Source organism: Puma concolor, chromosome C2 (assembly GCF_028749965.1).
Source record: "Puma concolor isolate L17-30 chromosome C2, mPumCon1.1.hap2, whole genome shotgun sequence".
Taxonomy (NCBI): domain Eukaryota; kingdom Metazoa; phylum Chordata; class Mammalia; order Carnivora; family Felidae; genus Puma; species Puma concolor.
In genome coordinates, this window is record NC_141675.1 from 56,793,430 (window position 1) to 56,813,389 (window position 19,960).

The window sequence follows — 19,960 nt, forward strand, 5'->3', positions numbered from 1 at the left end:
GATAGAAACATTTATGTCTTATAACCGTCTTGATTCTCCATAATGGTCTTCTTAAATCTGGTGTTATATGTTCTATAATAAACTGATACATTTTGTAATAAAATGCATTAGGGACAAACAGTTCATAAATCACCAGTGGTGTTAAAACTCCAGTTTAGCAAATCTTCTCACCATAGAGGTAAATAGACATCTGCACGTGTTCATGCGTGGATCCCCACGTGCACACATCTGAGTTCAGACTTGTTAAGGGGAAGAGCTCATTCAAAAAGAACAGCTTTATTTGCCAGAGATGCAGAGAACTTCTAGTGGTGGTTTCCACAGATTGTTCCAAAACACTCCTGTTTTCATGTATCTCTTATATGTAATCCAGAACTGTTATTGATTCAGTAGTTTTTCTGTCACATTTGTGGTCTAAAGTCACAATTCATGGCTTATATTCCAAGAACGTTAGATCTTGGTGTATTCCTATATAGCAACATATTCCAGTTAATGTCATACAGTTTCTTGAAGACCTACTGGAACTCTATACAAATTCCTCCCTGCAAAATTATTTTTGTTTTATTTTTATTTTTTGTTAAATGCATTTTAAAAATAATTGTGACCATAACAATTGTTCTAAATTAAAAAAAAAAAATCCATTTCTTTTTTTTTTTAATTTTTTTAACATTTATTTATTATTGAGAGACAGAGCATGAGCATGGGAGGGGCAGAGAAAGGAGGAGACACAGAGTCCAAAGCAGGGTCCATGCCCTGAGCTATCAGCAGAGAGCCTGACGCGGGGTCCCAACCCACAAACCGCGAAATCATGACCGGAGCCGAAGTCAGACGCTTAACCGACTGAGCCACCCAGGTGCCCCTCCATTTCTTTTTTAATGCAATGTTATTACAAGATTATTGGAACAGAATAAGATACAGAAACAAAGTGATACACAAAACAGCGCTTGATTTGTAGTGTGATACTAGACACAGCTTTTTCACCAAGTATTACCAGGTAATCTGGATTTACATATGGGGAAATAAAAAAAAAAAAAAAAAAAGCCAGATTCTCCCATCTCATATTGTATTGATTCAGTCACCATTTTGGAATGGTCTGCTCCAGACGAGCATATGCACATCTTTGAACCAGCAGTTTCATTCCTAGACATATACCTAGCAGAATTGCATGCACATATGCAGTGAAGACATATCAGAATGTTCATAGCTTCATTATTTGTGAAAATCGCATAATGAAAACAACGCAAATGCCCATCAGTGTAAAATATATAAATGATAAACTTGAAATTATACACAATTAAAATAAGCAAAAGGCTGCACTTCTGAATGTATATGATACAAACACATATTTTTGAAGTAAACTAGACAGGAAAAAGTGAAACCTATGTGATTCAGTTTATATAACTATCAGCCATCAAAATCAAACTTTAAGAAACAAGATAGTAGTAACTTTAAGAAGGAGGTAAAAAAGTCGTGGTTCCTTTAGAGGAGTTTTACAAATGCTGAAAGTTTTCTAAACAGTCCGCCACATTTTATTTACTCTCTTTGATAGTGTTTCAACTTATGATAACACATCAAGCTTCAAGTTTTAATGTGCACTTTTATATATTGTATTCCTAGTATAGTTTTTTTCTTTCTCTTTCTTTTTTTAATGTTTATTTTATTTTTGAGAGAGAGAGACAGAGACAGAGACAGAGCCTGAGTGGGGGAGGGGCAGAAAGAGAGGGAAACAAAGAATCTGAACCAGGTTCCAGTCTCCTAGCTGTTAGCACAAAGCCTGATGCAGGCTTGAACTCAAAAACCACAAGATCATGTCCTGGGCCGAAGTCCAATGCTTAACCAACTGAGCCACCTGGGCCCCCCAGTATAAAACTTTTTAAGCACATACAATATGTTAATAAAATTTAGATGTCCTAGAGAGAATAAAATTTTTTAAATAGTTTTTGTTATTAATCTGATAGAATTTTTTTCATGTTGCCCATACTTAAGTTAAAAATGGACTATTTTTTTTTTAATTTTTTTTTCAACGTTTATTTATTTTTGGGACAGAGAGAGACAGAGCATGAATGTGGGAGGGGCAGAGAGAGAGGGAGACACAGAATCGGAAACAGGCTCCAGGCTCTGAGCCATCAGCCCAGAGCCCGACGCGGGGCTCGAACTCACGGACCGTGAGATCGTGACCTGGTTGAAGTCGGACGCTTAACCGACTGCGCCACCCAGGCGCCCCAAAAATGGACTATTTTTATACTACAAAATGTTTTATCACAGAATATTTATCTCATATAGAAAATTAAAAATTTGAAAAAAATATAAACCCTGCCAACTAAAATGCTTCTAAAAGTTCAGAATGTGATACCAGTGATGAAATAAATATGCAGTAGCTCATAACAGAAATGTATGCAAAACACCCCACACTTTATACATATCAAAGTAAAACATGTATGGTATATGCTACAGCAGGAACATCTGAGAATGTTATTGAAGTCAGGAGAATGTATGCATGACAACTGAAAGAAGTTTCACAGTCATGAGAATTAAATCTACAAACTAAAGATACATGTGGTTAAATCATTCCATAGACATCACATTTCAAGTTGGCATAAATCCAATTAAATACACTGAAATGTGCACATAAATCTTAGAGATAAATGGGCTTCATTTCTTGTTAGGTCGGTGCATGTCTTCATTTAGAAATAATCAGAAGAAGACCTGAATTATGAATTAAGGCTATTCCATTAACTCAGGATTTCTCAAAAAGATAAAAGATTTGATTTAGTTCTATAAAATCATGTTTTAAATCTAGAAGATATCTTACAGCTCATACAGTCTAAGTCTCATTTTACAGATGTGCGAATGAAAAACTCAAAGGAGAGAGTCATAATCACAAAAGAAAACTTGTGTACAGCAGTCTTTAATGAATGATAAACACACACACACAGAAATTCAGAAATTACTAGCAAATTATAATCAAATAGATTCTATAAATCTGCATTTATAGCACCCTTTTAAAGATTAGCAATCTTAATCTACATTAATAGTTCTTAACGGATCACGTTCTTGATAGTCATTGATACAAAAGGATCACAAAATTTCTACAGCTTACAAAAATGAAAAATAATTAACCCAGATTTTCCCAAGGTTATTTGGCCACAGAATATACTCTCTCTCCCCAACCCTGCCCCCAATCTATAACCCTTACCAGAGAACTGTTGACAGTGAATTCTTATAGTTTTTTTATTAATTGGGGCAGAGGTGCAATGGTAGGGAAACTTCTAACCTGTTCCCTGAGATTTTTCCACCCTTTTTCAAGGAGAGTAGACTGGGACAGGGTAGTCAAAAAATATGTGGAGACAATAATTTGCCTCTGTATCAGCCAAGTAAAATTTGAAAATCTACAAGTAAATTTTCTATCTGGAGATTACAAGCACCTAGAACAGTGCCTTTTCAAGTTTCAAGTTTTGAATCTAACTCTTGTTATTACTTCCTTTAGAGATGATTTTCTTTAGTTTGCTCTGGCTATGCAACTAAGGATTGAATTTTGAGGGGCTCTGCTATATTATATAAAGTATGGACCTCTCATGGAAGATTTCTTTTATGGGAGGAATATGTGAATATGCTTTGAAAATTAAAAGTACTAAACAAATGTATGTGTCCATTACTCCACTATCAATTCAACAAATTATAACTGACTACCTAACCTATGCATGGCTCTAGTTAGAGGAACTAAAAATGATTCCTATCCCCAAGAAACTCAAACATGGAAGATGTTTGAGTGAAAATAAGGTTCATTTGGAAACATCATGAAATACGACGACAAAAATGCAATAGGGAACTAAGTTTAAAAGTCAAAAAAGAATAATTACATTGGAAGAGAGAAAAGTGGGTCAAGGAGCATTCACAGAAAATCTTATTTTTTTTTTATTCCACCCTCCCCCCTCTTCCTTGTGAATCTTAATTTAGGAAAAAGAGTCTGAGAGGTGAACGAGAAGGTATCTTGCATTCAGGCACCACAAATTTTTATCAAAGGCACAAAAGAACATACCTTGTTTAGGGAACCATAATTTTTTGGTAATATTTAGGTTTATACATGAAAAATATGAAGAAGTATTAGAACAAGTTATGTCAGCATTAGGTATGTAAAGAAGAAAACTGAAGGAAATGGGGAAGAAGGAAGGTACTAAAGAAAAATTTCACCTAGTTTTATAAAGATAATTGTACTTCATGATTATATTTAAGGTTGTATTTATCTATGTTAGAAATAATAAATATTGGCTGGATTAAGATCAATTTATATTTTGATATGCAAGTATTTTTCTGAAATGCAGAAAATTATCAAACTTGAGTAAGAATAATAGCATTAATAAAATTTGTAGAGATTATAAAGAAGATATTCCCACCGGCCCTTATTTATTTTTGTTTTATTGTGATAAGAGCACGACATGATATCTACTCTTTTAACAGGTTATTAAATGTCAATATGGTATTGTTGACTATTGAGCGATATTGTTCAGATTTCCAGAACGTATAAATCTTGCATAATTAAAACTTCATACCCTCTGATTAGCAATTCCCCATTTCCTTCTCCTCCCGAATCTGGCAATCTCCTCCCACTATCCTATTCCATTTCTATGAGTTTGACTATTTGAGATATCTTGTATAAGTGAAATCATTCAGTATTTGTCCTTCTGTGACCAGCTTAGTTCATTTAGCATAATGACCTCAAGGTTCATCTATTTTGTTGTATGTTGCAGGATTTCTTTTTTTAAGCTGAATAATATTTCATTGTATGTATATACCATTTTTTTTTAGTATAGTTGGCACCCAGTGTTAACATTAATTTCAGGTGTAGAACACAGTGATTCAATTTCTCTATGCTATGTTCATCACAAGTGTAGTTAACATCTGTCACTATACAACCCGATTACAATACCATCGAATACATTCCCTATGCTGTAACTTTTATTCCTTTTATTCGTTAGACTTATTACATAATTGGAAGACTCCCATTGCTTTTCACCCATTTTGGCAATCACCCCCTTTCCTCTAGCAACCATCCATTTGTTCTCTATTTATAGGTCTGATTGTGCTTTTTGTTTATTGTTTTGTTTTTAAGTTCCACATACAAGTGAAATAATATGGTATTTGTCTTTTTGTATCTTTTTTATTTCATTTAACATAATACCCTCTAGGTCCATTCATGTTGTTGCAAATGGCAAGATCTCATCCTTTATATGGCTGAGTAATATTCTATTTTATTTATATATTCCACTTCTACTCTATCCATTCATCTACGAATGGGCACTTGGCTTCTGTAACTTGGCTATTGTAAATAATGCTGCAATAGACATAGGCATAAATATATTTTTTTGAAATAGTGTTTTCATTTCCTTTGTGTAAATTCCCAATTGTGGAATTAGTAGATCATATTTCTATTTTTATTTTTTTTGAGGAAACTTGATACTGTTTTCCACAGTGGCTGCATTAATTTACATTTCCACCAATAGTACACAGTCTCCCTTTTTCTCCACATCCTCAGCAACAGTTGTTATTTCTTGTTTTTTATTATTTTTTTTTAATTTTTTTCAACGTTTTTTAATTTATTTTTGGGACAGAGAGAGACAGAGCATGAACGGGGGAGGGGCAGAGAGAGAGGGAGACACAGAATCAGAAACAGGCTCCAGGCTCCAAGCCATCAGCCCAGAGCCTGACGCGGGGCTCGAACTCACAGACCGCGAGATCGTGACCTGGCTGAAGTCGGACGTTTAACTGACTGCGCCACCCAGGCGCCCCTTATTTTTATTTTTTTTTATTGTAGGCATTCTGAGAGGTGTAAGGTGATATCTCATTGTGGATTGATTTGCATTTTCTGGCAATTAGTTGCACATCTTTTCATGTGTCTGTTAGCCATCTGTATGTCTTCTTGGAAAAATGTCTATTCAGGTCCTCTGTCCATTTTAATTAGATTGTGTGTGTATTTTGGATATTACCCTCTTATCATATATATCATTTGCAATATCTTTTCCCATTCAGTAGTGTGCCTTTTTGTTTTGTTTATGGTTTCCTTTTCTGTACAAATGTCCTTTATTTTAGTATAGTCTTAATAGTGTGTTTTTGCTTTTGTTTCCCTTGCCTCAAGAGACCCATCTAAAACAATGTTGCTAACTGCTGTCAGAGAAATTACTACCTGTGCTCTCTTGGGGGATTTTTATGGTTTCAGGTCTCCCATTAATCTTTAAACCATTCTGAGTTCATTTTTGTGTATGGTGTAAGAAAGTGATCCAGTTTCATTCTTTCACATGTAGTTGTCCAGTTTTCCTACATCATTTAGTAGAGTCTGTTTCCAATTGCATATTCTTGCCTCTTTGGTCATAAATTAATTAACCGTATAAGCATGGTTTCTTTCTGGGCCACATTTTTTGTTCCATTGATTTATGTTTATTTCTGTTCTAGTACCGTACTGTTTGGATTAGTACAGCTTTGTAATTTTTCTTGAAATCTGGTATTATAATACCTCCAACTTTTTTTGAACTCAAGATTGCTTTGGCTATTCAGGGTCTTCTTTGGTTCCATACAGAGTTTTGTATTATTTGTTCTAGTTTTGTGAAAATTTCTATTGGTATTTTCAGAGGGATTACATTGACTTCTAGATTGCTTTAGATAGTATGGACATTTTAATAATAATATTCCATTCCATGGGCATGAACTATTTTTCCTTTTGTTGTGTTTTCTTCAATTTTTTCATCAGTTTATTATAGTTTTCAGAGTATGGGTTTTTACCTCCTGGGTTAAGTTTATTCCTAGGCATATTATTATTTTTGATGCAATTATAAATAGGATTATTTTATACATTTCTTTTCCTGCTGCTTCGTTATTGGTGTATAGAAATGCAACTGATTTCTTGGCATTACTTTTGTATCTTGCAGCTTTACTGAATTCATTTATTACTTCTTAAAGTTTTTTGTTGGAGACCTTAGGGTTTTCTCTATATATTATTATGTCCTCTGCAAATTGTAACAGTTTAATTTCTTTTCCAATATGGATGTGTTTTATTTCTTATTCTTTTCTGATTACTGTGGCTATAACTTCCAGTACAATGTTGAATAAAAGTAACGAGTGCTCTTTATCTTAAAGAAAAGTTCTCATTTTTTAATTATTGAGCATGATGTTAGCTGTGGATTTTTCATATATGGCCTTAATTAGGTTGGGGAATGTTCTCTCTAAACCCACTTTCTGGAGAGATTTTATTGTAAATGGATATTGAATTTTGTCAAATGCTTTCTCTGAATCTGTTGAGATAATCATAAAATTTTTATCCTTCATTTTATTAATGTGGAGTATCACATTGATTAATTTGTGATTACTGAACCATCCTTCCATCTCTAGAATAAATTTCACTTAATCATGGTAAAATATACTTTAAATGCATTATTGAATTCATTTTGCTAATATTTTAATCTATCTTTGTTAGGAATATCAACCTATAGTTCTCTTTTTTTGTGATATCTTTGGTTTTGGTATCAGAGTAATGATGGTTTTGTAGAACATAAAAGTTTCCCTTCCTCTTCTATTTTTTTAAATATTTTGAGCATAACAGGTATTAAGACTTCTTTAAGTGCTTGGTGGAATTCATCTGTGAAGTCATTTGGCCCTGAACGTTTCTTTTTTGGTACTTTTTAATTTTGTTACTAATAATTGATCTGTTCAGAGTTTCCTGATTTACTTTTGGAAGATTGTATGTTTTTATGAATATTTTTTTCTGGGTTCCATCTATTTGGCATAGAACTGTTTTTAATATTCTGTTATAATTCTTTGTGTTTCTATGGTGTTGGTTGTTATGTCTCCTCTTTTTTATTTTATTTGGGTCTCCTTTTTTAAATTAAATTTAATTAATTTATTTTTTTGACGAGTCTACTAAAGGTTTATCATATTTTTTTTTTTTATCTTTTCAAAGACCAGCTCTTGGTTTCATTGAATTTTCTATTGTTTTATTTAGCCTCTGTGCCATTTATTTCTGCTAGAATCTTTATTATTTCCTTCTATTCACCATGAGCTTTATTCTTCTTTTTCTAGTTCCTTTAGGTGTAAAAATAGATTGTTTATTTGAGGTATTGTTTTTTTTCTTGAGGTGGGCCTGTATTGTTATGTATTTCCCCCTTAGAATTCCTTTTGCTAGTTTCAAAGATTTTGGAACACTGTGTTTTCATTATCAGTTGTCTCCATGTATTTTTTTAAATTTCTTCTTTGATATCTTCCCCATTGGTTGTTTTGTATCATGTTGTTTAGCAGCTATGTGTTTGTGTTTTTTAAGGTTGTGATGTGTGTGTGTGTGTGTGTGTGCGTGTGTGCATGTGTATGATTGATTTCTAGTTTTATACCATTATGATCAGAATAGATGTAAGGTATACTTTTAATTTTTTTTTTTTTTCAACGTTTATTTATTTTTGCGACAGAGAGAGACAGAGCATGAACGGGGGAGGGGCAGAGAGAGAGGGAGACACAGAATCGGAAACAGGCTCCAGGCTCTGAGCCATCAGCCCAGAGCCTGACGCGGGGCTCGAACTCCCGGACCGCGAGATCGGGACCTGGCTGAAGTCGGACGCTTAACCAACAGCGCCACCCAGGCGCCCCAATGTAAGGTATACTTTTAATCTTCCTAAGTTTATTGAAACTTGTGACCATGAAGTTATCTATACTGGAGCATATGTTCCATGTGCACATGCAAAGAATGTGTACTGTGTTGTTTTTGGATGGATGTTCGTATATACCTGTTATGTCCATCTGGTCTAAACAGTCATTCAAAGATACCACGTTTACTGATTTTTTGGATGGTACATCTATTGATGTAAGTGGGTGTTAAAGTCCCCTACTTTTATTGTATTATCACCAATTTCTTTATGTATTTAGGTGCTCCAGTGATGGGTGCGTATATATTTACAACTATTATATCTTTTTCTACGTTTGATCCCTTTATCATTATTTAATGCCCTTCCTTATCTCTTGATACAGTCTTTGTTTTAAAATCTATTTTGTTTCTGGGGCACCTGGGTGGCTCAGTCGGTTAAGCGTCCGACTTCAGCTCAGGTCACGATCTCACAGACCGTGAGCTCGAGCCCCGCATCGGGCTCTGGGCTGATGGCTCAGAGTCTGGAGCCTGCTTCCGGTTCTGTGTCTCCCTCTCTGTCTGCCCTTCCCCCGTTCATGCTCTGTCTCTCTGTGTCTCAAAAATAAACGTAAAAAAAATAAATAAATAAAATCTATTTTGTTTAAGTATTGTTACCCTGGCTCTTTTTTCACAGCCATTTGCATGGAATATCCTTTTTTGTTCCTTTACCTTCAGGCTGTATTTGCTCTTAGGTCTGAAGTGAATCTCTTCAATGCAGCATACTATGCAAGCATAGTCTTGCTTTTTTTTTCCCATTCTTCCACTTTATGTCTTTTGACTGACGCATTTAGGCCATTTACATTTAAAATATTTATTGATAAACAGGTACTTATATTGCCATTTTGTAAATTGTTTTCTAGTTTTGTTTGTAGTTCTCTGTTTCTTTTTTCTTGTGCTCACTTTCTCTGTGATTGATGACTTTTCTGTCTTTATACTTTGTTTTCTCTTTTTTTGTATGTGTTTCTATTACAGTTTTGGGGTTTATGGTTAACATGATGTACATATATATCATTCTAATTATATAGCAGTGTATATTAAGTTAATGGGCATTTAAATTTGAACACATTTTTTAAAAAATTAGTTTTTACTCCCTCCTCCACATTTTATGTATATGTTGTCATGTTTTATATGTTTTTATTCATAATATTTTTTACACTGAATTATAGTCTTTCCTCTTTCTCTTAAAGAAGTCCCTTTAACATTTCTTGTAAGGCCAGTTTAGTTGTGGTGACTTTAGTTTGAATTTTGTTTAACTTTTATTTGTCTGAGAAACTCTTTATCTTTCCTTTCATTCTGAATAACCTTGGCAGGTGTAATATTCTTGGTTGTTAGTTTGGTTTTTATTCCTTTAAGCCCTTTGAATATATCAGTATATCACTTCTGGCCTGCAAAATTTCTGCTGAAAAACTCAGCTAATAACCTTATGGGGTTTTCCTTGTATGTAACTTTATGGTTCTCCCTTGCTGCTTTTAAAATCCCATTTATCTCTAAACTTTGACATTTTAATTATTATGTGTTATGGTATAAACCTCCTTGGGTTCATCTTGTTTGGAACTCCCTGTTATTCCTAAACCTGGAAGTCTATTTCTTTCTCTAGATTGTGGAAATTTTATAGCTATTATTTCTTTAAATAAGTTTTCTGCCCCCTCTATCTCCTTCTGGGACCCCTAAAATGCTGATGTTTGTTCACTTGATACTCTCCAAGAGATCCCTTAACCCATCTTTATGTTGAGTTTTTTTTTCTTTCTGCTGTTCAGCTTGAGGGCTTTCCATTACCCTGTCTTCCAGATCACCGATATATTCTGCACCCAGTAATCTGTTGATTACCTCTTGTGTATTTTTATTTTATTTATTGTATCCTCTTCAACTATGGTTCTTTTTAAATATATTCTATCTCCTCTTGGAGGTCTGAGTTCTTCCACCCTCTCTTTAGCCCAATGAGCACATCTTTACAATTATTATTTTTAAGTCTTTATTAGACATATTGCTTATCTTTGTTTAATTCTTTTTCTGAGGTTTTGTCTTTCGGAACATACATTTCTCAGACCATTTATGTGTGAATGTTTTCTCTGGGCTCTCAATTCTGTTCCATTGGTTATGTGTTTGTCTTTATGCCAGCATCAGCTGTTTTAAAACTGTAGCCCTGTGATACATTTTGAAATCAGGAATGGTGATATCTCTACTTGTGTTGTTCTTTTTCAAGATTGTTTTGACTATTCAGAATCCTTTGAGGTTCTGTCTGAATTTTAGGGAGGTTTCTTTCTAATTCTGAAAAAAATGACATTGGGATTATAATAGAGATTGTACTGAATCTGTAGATCATTTTGGGTCATATGTATATTTTAACAATATTACCATGAATCCATGGCCCTGGGGAGGGGGACTTTCCATTTGTGTCTTCTATGATTTCTTTTATAAGTATTTTGTAGTTTTCGGTGCACAACTCTTTTACCTCCTTAAATTTACTCTAAAGTATTTTATTCTTCTTGATGTTATTGTAAGTGAAGTTGTTTTCATAATTTCCTTTTCAGATAGTTTGTCATAAGTGTATAAAAAAAGCAACTGGTATTTGTACGTTGATTTTGTATCATGCAACTTTAGTGAACTTGTTAATGAATTCTCCAAGTTTTTTTGGTGATGTCTTTAGGGTTTTCTTCACATAAGATCATGTAATCTGCAAACAAAAACAGTTTTCCTTCTTTCTTTCTGAATTAGATGCCTTTTATTTAGTTATTTTGGTTCATTATTCTGGCGAGGACTTCAGTCTATTTTGAATAAGAGTGGCTAAAGTGTGAGTATTTTTAACCTTATTCTTGATTTAGAAGTAAAGACACTACAAAAAAAGAAAGCTATTTCTGATGAATATAGAAGAAAAAATACTCAGAAAAAGATTAGCAATTTGAACTTACCAGCACATTAACAAGATCATATAACATGACCTAGTGGAATTTATTACTGGATGCAAGAATGTTTCAACATGTAGAAATCAATTAATAGGGTACCTGGGTGTCTCAGTCAGTTAAGCATCCAACTTCAGCTCAGGTCATGATCTCATGGTTTGTTAGTTTGAGCCCTGTGTTGGGCTCTTTGCTGACTGCTCAGAGACTGGAACCTGCTTCGAATTCTGTGTCTCCCTCTCTCTCTCTGCCCTTCACCTGCTCATGCTTACGCTCTCCCTCTCTCTCTCTCAAAAATAAATAAACATTAAAAAGGAAAGAAATCAATTAGTAGGATATGACACACTAACAGAATGGAGGATAAAAACCACATGCTTATCCTAGTGGAGGCAGAAAAAGTGTTTGTTAAAATTTAGACTCTTTCATTATGAAATTCTCAGTAAACTTAGAAGGAAATTACCTGAACATAATGAAGGCCATATATGAAAAGTCTACAACTAACATCATAGTCAATGAGCATGGTTTTTCTTTTAATAATGAACATAACTTTGAATTGAAAAAAAATATATTCATTATTTTTAAATATGTAATCATTGTATCTAAATCTTTTCATTAAGTAGGTTTAAAGCACTTTTTTATGACAGAATATTACAGTATACTTTAACAAGGTTATGGATAATTATATAACCATAACTCTCATTTACAAAGTCAGAGGTACTATTTTATGTGAATTGAAACGAATTAATGATTATTAAAGTATTATGATTTTCTGAGCAGAGTATAGATTTGAAAATGTTTGAAGATAATTTAATTTTGCATTTGAAAACTCTAAGAATGAAAAGAAATTGGAAAATCCATTGGACAAGAAAACATTATGGTTTTACCAAAAATAATTTATTAGAACAAAACAACAACTAAAATAAGAGATTAATGGGATATCAACTGTTTAAAATATTTGAAACAAAATGGTGTGTGTTTTTTTTCTTTTTACAATCTTTGACAATTCCAGCTTTCCATGTAAATTCCAAAAGGCCTGGATGCTTAATTACTAAAATGACTAGGCTACTCTAGAACAAAAAGAAAAAAAAAGCTTGGAATTATTAAAAATGTTTTACTTAAGGCTTATGATCTGGTAGTTAATAGTATGCTTTATATGGAGTTGTCTAGAATCTACATTTTTTAGTAAATTGTGAAATACTATATATGTTCTTTTAGCTTATAAACTTCTATTGAAACAATAATACCAAATACAATAACTTACATACACAATATAAAATATATATCATTTAATCCTCCTAAAAACTCAAGAAGTCTTAAAAGTTCAAGAAGTTGGATGAATTTACAAAAGAGAAAATTTGTGTCATGGAATTGAAAAATCATATCTAAGGTAACACAGCTAGAATGTGATCAAAGCAAAACAAATTTCATGTACTTTATCTCAAAATTCTACTTTTTCCTCACTTTGCTAAATTTCCAAAGTTACTCTCTTGAATCAGAGGAAAGTCCAGAAAATGAACATAATTGTTGCAGATCTTTATATAAACAAGAAAAAGGGAATGAATTTTAAACACAAAAATGGGACAGCTTACTTAGCTTATTGGGCATTCTAAAACCTCTACAGCTGATATATGATGAGTAGTAAACAGTCTAGCCCAAGTGGAAGAGTAGAGAAGTATCCTTGTTAAAGTATCACATAACCAGCACCCTCACCATGTTAATTGAGCACTTGTTCCAAAAACTTAGTTTGCTCTCTTCTACACCAATAGCAGAAAAGTTCTAGATGGCTTTTCTTTCCACTATGAACAGAATCTCTGCTATAATAATCAACCTGTGTCTTAACCAGGAAAGCAATCACTATCTGGTGGTTTGATAAGTGAGAGAGACAGGAAGATAAGATAGCCCAGTCAAAGCACACACCTCATGAAATAGTTATATTGGAGGAACTGATTAAAATTCTCAATTAAAAAAAAAAAATCACCTGAGCTACAACCACACAAAGAAAAAGCCTTTTTGCATTTAATTTAAAAACCATATTTCCAAATAAATTGAAGGAAAGAAAGACAATACTGGGTCTCAAAGTTGAGGTGAAGGATTTATTTCATAAAACAGGAAAAATACAAGTCAAAATTATAAGGGCATATGTGAGACTTGAAGAATAAAGTTAGGAGAGGAATAGTGAAATAGCAGAAATTCAGGAAAGAGAAGGAATAATTGATCAAATAATAGAGATGTTCTTGAGATGAAAAAACAAAGGACCTCAATTTTCCAAATGAAAGCGTTCACTAGTTTCCAGGCTAGACTGATAATAGCAGAATAATAATTAATAATTAATAATAATAGCAATAATACTTTCATAGAGTACACTTTTATAGAACTTACTACATGCCAGGCACTGCCAGAAGCATTTTCCATACATTCATTTAATATTTGCAGTAATCCTGTAAATTAAGTACTATTTTATGGTTTTGGGATCTATGGCACAGACATATCAAGTAAATCAATTGAGTGTCAGAGTCAGAGGCCATATTCTTAACATTATACTGACTTTTGAAGGACTATGCAAATTCTCAAACATATTGGAAATCTAAGGTTAAAGAGAATGTCTTTAAAACATTGAGGCAGCAAGGGCTCCTGGGTGGCTAAGTCCGTTAAGCGTCCAACTTTGGCTTATGTCATGATGTCACAGTTCATGAGTTTGAGCCCTGTATCATGTGCTGTGATGACAGCTCAGAGCCTGGAGCCTGCTTTGGATTCTTTCTGCCCCGCACCCCTCATTGTGTGTTCGAGCGCGCATGCGCTCTCTCTGTGCCTCTCTCTCTCTCTCTCTCTCTCTCTCTCTCTTTCTCTCTCTCTCAAAAATAAATAAACACTAAAAAAAATTGGGGCAGCAATGACCTCAAAAGGAAAAACAACCAGATGGATGTCATATTCTTAACTATAACCTTGTAAACTAGAAAGTAGTAAAAAAAAATATTATCCACTTCACATAGCTTTTTAAAAAGTTCATTGAAGTTATACAAGAATTAAGAGTGATTTGATAATCTGAGGCAAGTGGTCATGAAAAGTCCAATCAATTCAAATGAAACAGCACCAAAGACATGTGTAAGCAAAGATAAAAAGAAAAGTGAATACTCATGAACAACACAATTTGCTACATACGTATTTCAATTTACATTTAAAGATAAATGTTGGGTTAAGTTTCCTAAGATTCAAGGGATGAATTCTACAAAACCATTAAGTAAGTCTTGAGAAATACTGTTAGAGCATTCTTAACATTTCAAAGGGTGAAAAAAAGATAGGAAGGGCCTGACCAATTTCTTTTGGGAGATGAAAGGCAAGGTGGAAGATAAATTCATTTTTGTGAAATAGATATTGTGTTTGGGATGGCAAGAAGTTCATGCTGTTTTTCAAATAACAGAAAGACATAGTTGTGAACCAGAAAAAGTTTAAAGACAGATTTGAAACGTACCACTTAATTTCCTGTTTAACAATGCATGATGATATCCAAGAAGTTAAAAGAAAAAAAAAAAAAATGAAGGGTAACATGTGTTTATATATTTGATGGCCTTGTGGTGGTAGGGGGAAAATAGCAGCCTGATTAGATACTAGAATATGAGATGTTAAAGTAAATTGTTCATTTGGTTTGACAACTGAAATCGGATTCAGTAGAATAGAGAATCTACAAATAGATCTTCATATATTTGAGAATTTAGTATTTACTAGTTTAGGGTCAAAGGAATGGATTATATAATAGGACTGTTAATTACACTAGCTATTTATTTATAAATACAATATAAAAAAATACCCAAGTTAAGTCTGGATGGCTTTAGTATTTGAAATACTCAAATTGAGTATTCAACATAAAGTATTTAAAAATAATTAGCAGGATTAAGCAATAAGTTTCAAAAACCAAAATGGAGGTGATGCCAATTAAGAAGACCCCGTATCTTTTCACTCAGTTTAAGAATGTATGTAATTGACAGTGACTCACAGGTTTCGTGATTCCACTTACACTATAAGCTGCTAAAACCGTATCTTTAATTACTTGTCTGGAGGTGGGAGCCTGGGAATTGAACTGGAGATCAATGAGCAAGGATTCTGTTTTGCTGTCTTCCTCTCCAGGGATGTTAGGAAAGAAAAAATAGCAAGGAGTTACTTTTTATTGAGTTGTTTACTCTTGAAAGAACTCAAGAGAAGGAGAGTTTGATTTTTGTGGTTACAATAGTTTTATCTTGTTCTGAAGACAAAGTATAGGAATCCTAGGAAATAAAATATTTTTTAATGGCCACATCTTGCTGTGAAGTATAAAGTTTACTTTAGTTTTTTGGGTTTTTTTTTTTTTTTGTTTTTCTCCAAATTTATATGTTTAAATGAGCATTCCCACCCTCCGCCCACCATCAAATACCAAGAAAATTATATAAAAATTGATGTATCTCATTTATTTGTAATCATATTTATATAATGTATATAACATATAATTATGTATACAATTTTCCTGTTTGGGAAATGAATTTGAAATTAGAAAGGCACACTAAATATTCATTTCTTTAAATGATTTGACAGAAAGGTATATGAGGGGTGCCTGGGGAGCTCAGTCATTTAAGCATCTGACTCTTGATTTCAGCTCAGGTCATGATCTCACTGTTCATGAGTTTGAGCCCCGCATTGGGCTCTGTGCTGACAGTGTGGAGCCTGCTTGGGATATTCATTCTCAATCTCTCTCTCTCTCTCTCTCTATCTCTCTCAAAATCAGTAAGTAAACTTAAAAAAAAGAAAGGTATATGAAAATCAATAGGACTGGAAATTAGAATTTTTTAAATGTACATTAAATGCAGGTTATGAGTGCTTATGAAATGCATATATCTGATAAGTATAATAGGAATTCTTTTATAAATTTTACTTCTACTGACCTGGTCCTTCTACATGCCTTCTACACAATTCTATAATATAGTCCATCTCATAGACTGAGATAAAGATTTCTCTCAACACTGCTCTGGAATCATATGAGAGGTTAAAAATAAAGTGTTAGTTGTAAAGAGAAGTCAGCAATTAAAATATTAGATAGTTCCAGAGGTTTAACTTCCAAAAAGAATATTTGAGTTAAATTGTTTTCTTTATAAATAAAACTATAGATTATTTGTCTGGTTTAAAATACCACCATTTCCTCCTTTATAAATATGCATGAAATAGAGACATTATCTTTTTTTGCAGGGCAAAAATACGGAAGTCAGCATTTTGTCTGGCTCATCTCCCCTGGTCTCTGCTTCACTCCCCTTGGCTTCAACATCTCACCGCAGGCAAGCCACAGTGTTCTTTCTCTTGTGGCATCACCTGGAGTAAAACAAACGATTGATAAACAGAGAAGACTCTGTTTTGAAAATAAAATTTTTTAGAACTCTGAATTTACTGGGTAACAAATGAAAAATCCCAAGAGGGAGGAAACTCCATAAGGCTAACGATTATTATTTAATGTTTCACATTCTTTCGTTTTCTCATGTACCAATTCAGGGAGGCAGGCATTGTGTCCTCTCCCAAATTTGCCTATTCTTTTTATGATGTTTTCCCTGCCTTTTTTTTTTTTTTTCATCCAGAGGTTGTGCAAATTATTTCCCCTTGTATTCTCTTGTTCTTCTATTCATGTATGGCTCTCTCAAGATTTCACCTATTAATTGTATACAGAGCCCTCTCATAATGAGAATTTGGAAAATGACATCTTTCCTGTCTCTATTTTAATTAGACAAACTCGAACTACTTCCTGGAAATTTCTACCACCATGGAATATTCTTTTTACTATTGGATAATAGCCTCAGTTTTCTTTTCCTGTTCTTCATTCAATCATTTCAATTCAAACAGTTTAATTTTTCTTATACTGTGTTTAAACATTAAAACTGAAAATCAAATATATCTGCCCTGCTGCGTGGGTTAAATTATATTCCTTTGACGTTAACTACATGTATATGTCAACAAACACATATCACAGTCAAAGTGTGCTTCTTTGAGCTGTCTCTCAAGGAGGTAATTATTAAATGATGAAATTCAAATGACACGTACTCAATTTAAGTATCCAGCATATGGAGAAAAACAGAAGAAAGAGCCTTTTGTCTCTTTATTGACTACCTCCTATGGAGATAGAAGGGTGTTTGTTCTGGTTTTCAGGTACTCCTATTTCCAATTTATATTCCCAGTGGTAGAGATAATACAGGCACACTCGTGGTAATTATCAAATAAATGGCATTAAACAAACATTTACTGAGTGCCTTTTATGTAAGGAAAAATAATAGGACATATTTGTTTAGGTACGAGATATTCACTTCATTCTTACTTTGACTAGGTCAGATCTCACCATGGGGGTATCATAAAATCACCCAGGTCAGGATTTTATAAATTGCAAAAATCAACATTATAAAGATGCGAATACTCTCCCAATCTGATCTACAGATTTAATTCAACCTATCAAAATTGTATAAAGACAATAAAAACATTTTTTGGTGGATATTGATAAGCACATTCTAAATTGTCTAGGGACCACAAAGGTTCAAAGAATAGCCCAGAAAATCTTAAAGAAAAATCAGGTGGGAAGATTTATACACACAGGTGCAAAATTATAATAAAACCATGACAATTAAGACAGTTTGGATGCAAAGATAAATACAAAAAAATGTATGATTGAAACAAGCGTAATGATAGCCCTAATGTAAGAAAAAGCTCAATACAAAACATTAACAAAACTTTTTTTCTTTCTTTTTTTTTTTTTTTTTTTTTTTAAATAGGGCTCTGTTGGTTAAGAGTCCAACTTCAGCTCACATCCTGATTTCAAGGTTCATGGGGTTAAGCCCCACATCTGCATCCGGCTCTGTGCTGACAGCTCAGAGCCTGGAGTCTGCTTCAGATTCTGTGTCTCCCTCTCTCTCTCTGCCCCTCTGCCACTCTGCCACTCAAGCTCTGTCTCTCTCTCTCTCTCTCCAAAATAAATAAAACATTACAAAAATTGAAAAGAAAAACCTCAATCCAATGGAAATTGAGTTTTTCATTAATTAACTAGGGTCAATTTGAATATGAATGTGGGAAACATTAATATTAACCCCTAAATCATACCATACAACAAAAGTAATTTAATATTGACTGTACCTCTAGATGCGAAAGACAAAAACATATACATTTTAGAATAACAGGAGACTGACTATTCAATGAGCTTGGTTTGGGTAAATGTATTTTGAACAGGACATATGCATACACACATAAATGTACTAATCATAAAAGAGAAACACTGATAAATTGAACTTCATTAAAATTAAGAGCTTCTATACACCAAAAAAAATCACAATTAAAACACTGAAAATGCAAACCAGGAGTGGGAGAAGATATTTGTGTTATATATGTTTGACAAAGAACTCAAAACCAAATTACATTAAAAGAAACAAGATATATACTAATTAATACAAAAAAGCAGGTAGTCATTTTTTAAATGGATATAGGTTTTCAACAGGCACTTCAAAAGATATACAGTGGTAAATTAACATTTGAAAAATTGTTTAACATCATTATTTATCAGGGGGCACCTGGGTGCCTCAGTCCATTAAGCATCCAACTTTTGATTTTGGCTCAGGTCATCATCTCTTGGTTCCTGGGTTCAAGCCCCACATAGGGCTCTGAGATGACATTGTAGGGTCCACTGGGGATTCTCTGTAACCCTCTCTCTCTGCCTCTCCCCTACTCATGTGTGGTTGGTCTCTCTCTCTCTCTCTCAAAAATAAATAATCATTTAAAGTAAAAAACCATCATTAGTCTTCAGGGACTTGCAAAATAATTCTGGATACCTTTCTTTAAGTTTTTTTTTAATTAATTTTTTAAATTTATTTTGGACCTGCTAGGGACATGAAGCCACTGAAACTCGTATGTACTGCTGGTAGAACAAAAATTATTACATTCAATTTGGAGAACTCTGGCAGTATCCACTGAAAATATTACAACTTCTTGTATTATCAATGAGAAATGTGTACATATGTTTATCAAGAACATTTACTAGAATCATTCATAGAAGCATTATTTATAATAGCCCAAAATTGAAAAAAAAAAAAGTCCAGAGATCCATCAACAGTAGAATGGATAAATTGTGGTACAGTTATACAACAGAATATGCTAAAATAATGCAAACAAATGAACTGTTGCTAAAGATAACAATGTGCAGGAATCTCATAAACATAAATATAGTGCACAAGTACTCAAAAACCAACATAGTGGTTTAATGTGTTATTAATGGCTATACCAAAAACTAAGGATATTATTGCTTGTAAAATGAAATATTATGCAACCATTGAAGTAAGAAAAGGAAAATGTACTGGCATGACAATATTTCATATTGGAAAGTGAGAGCAAATGAGTGGTATATAGTCTGACATGAGCAAAT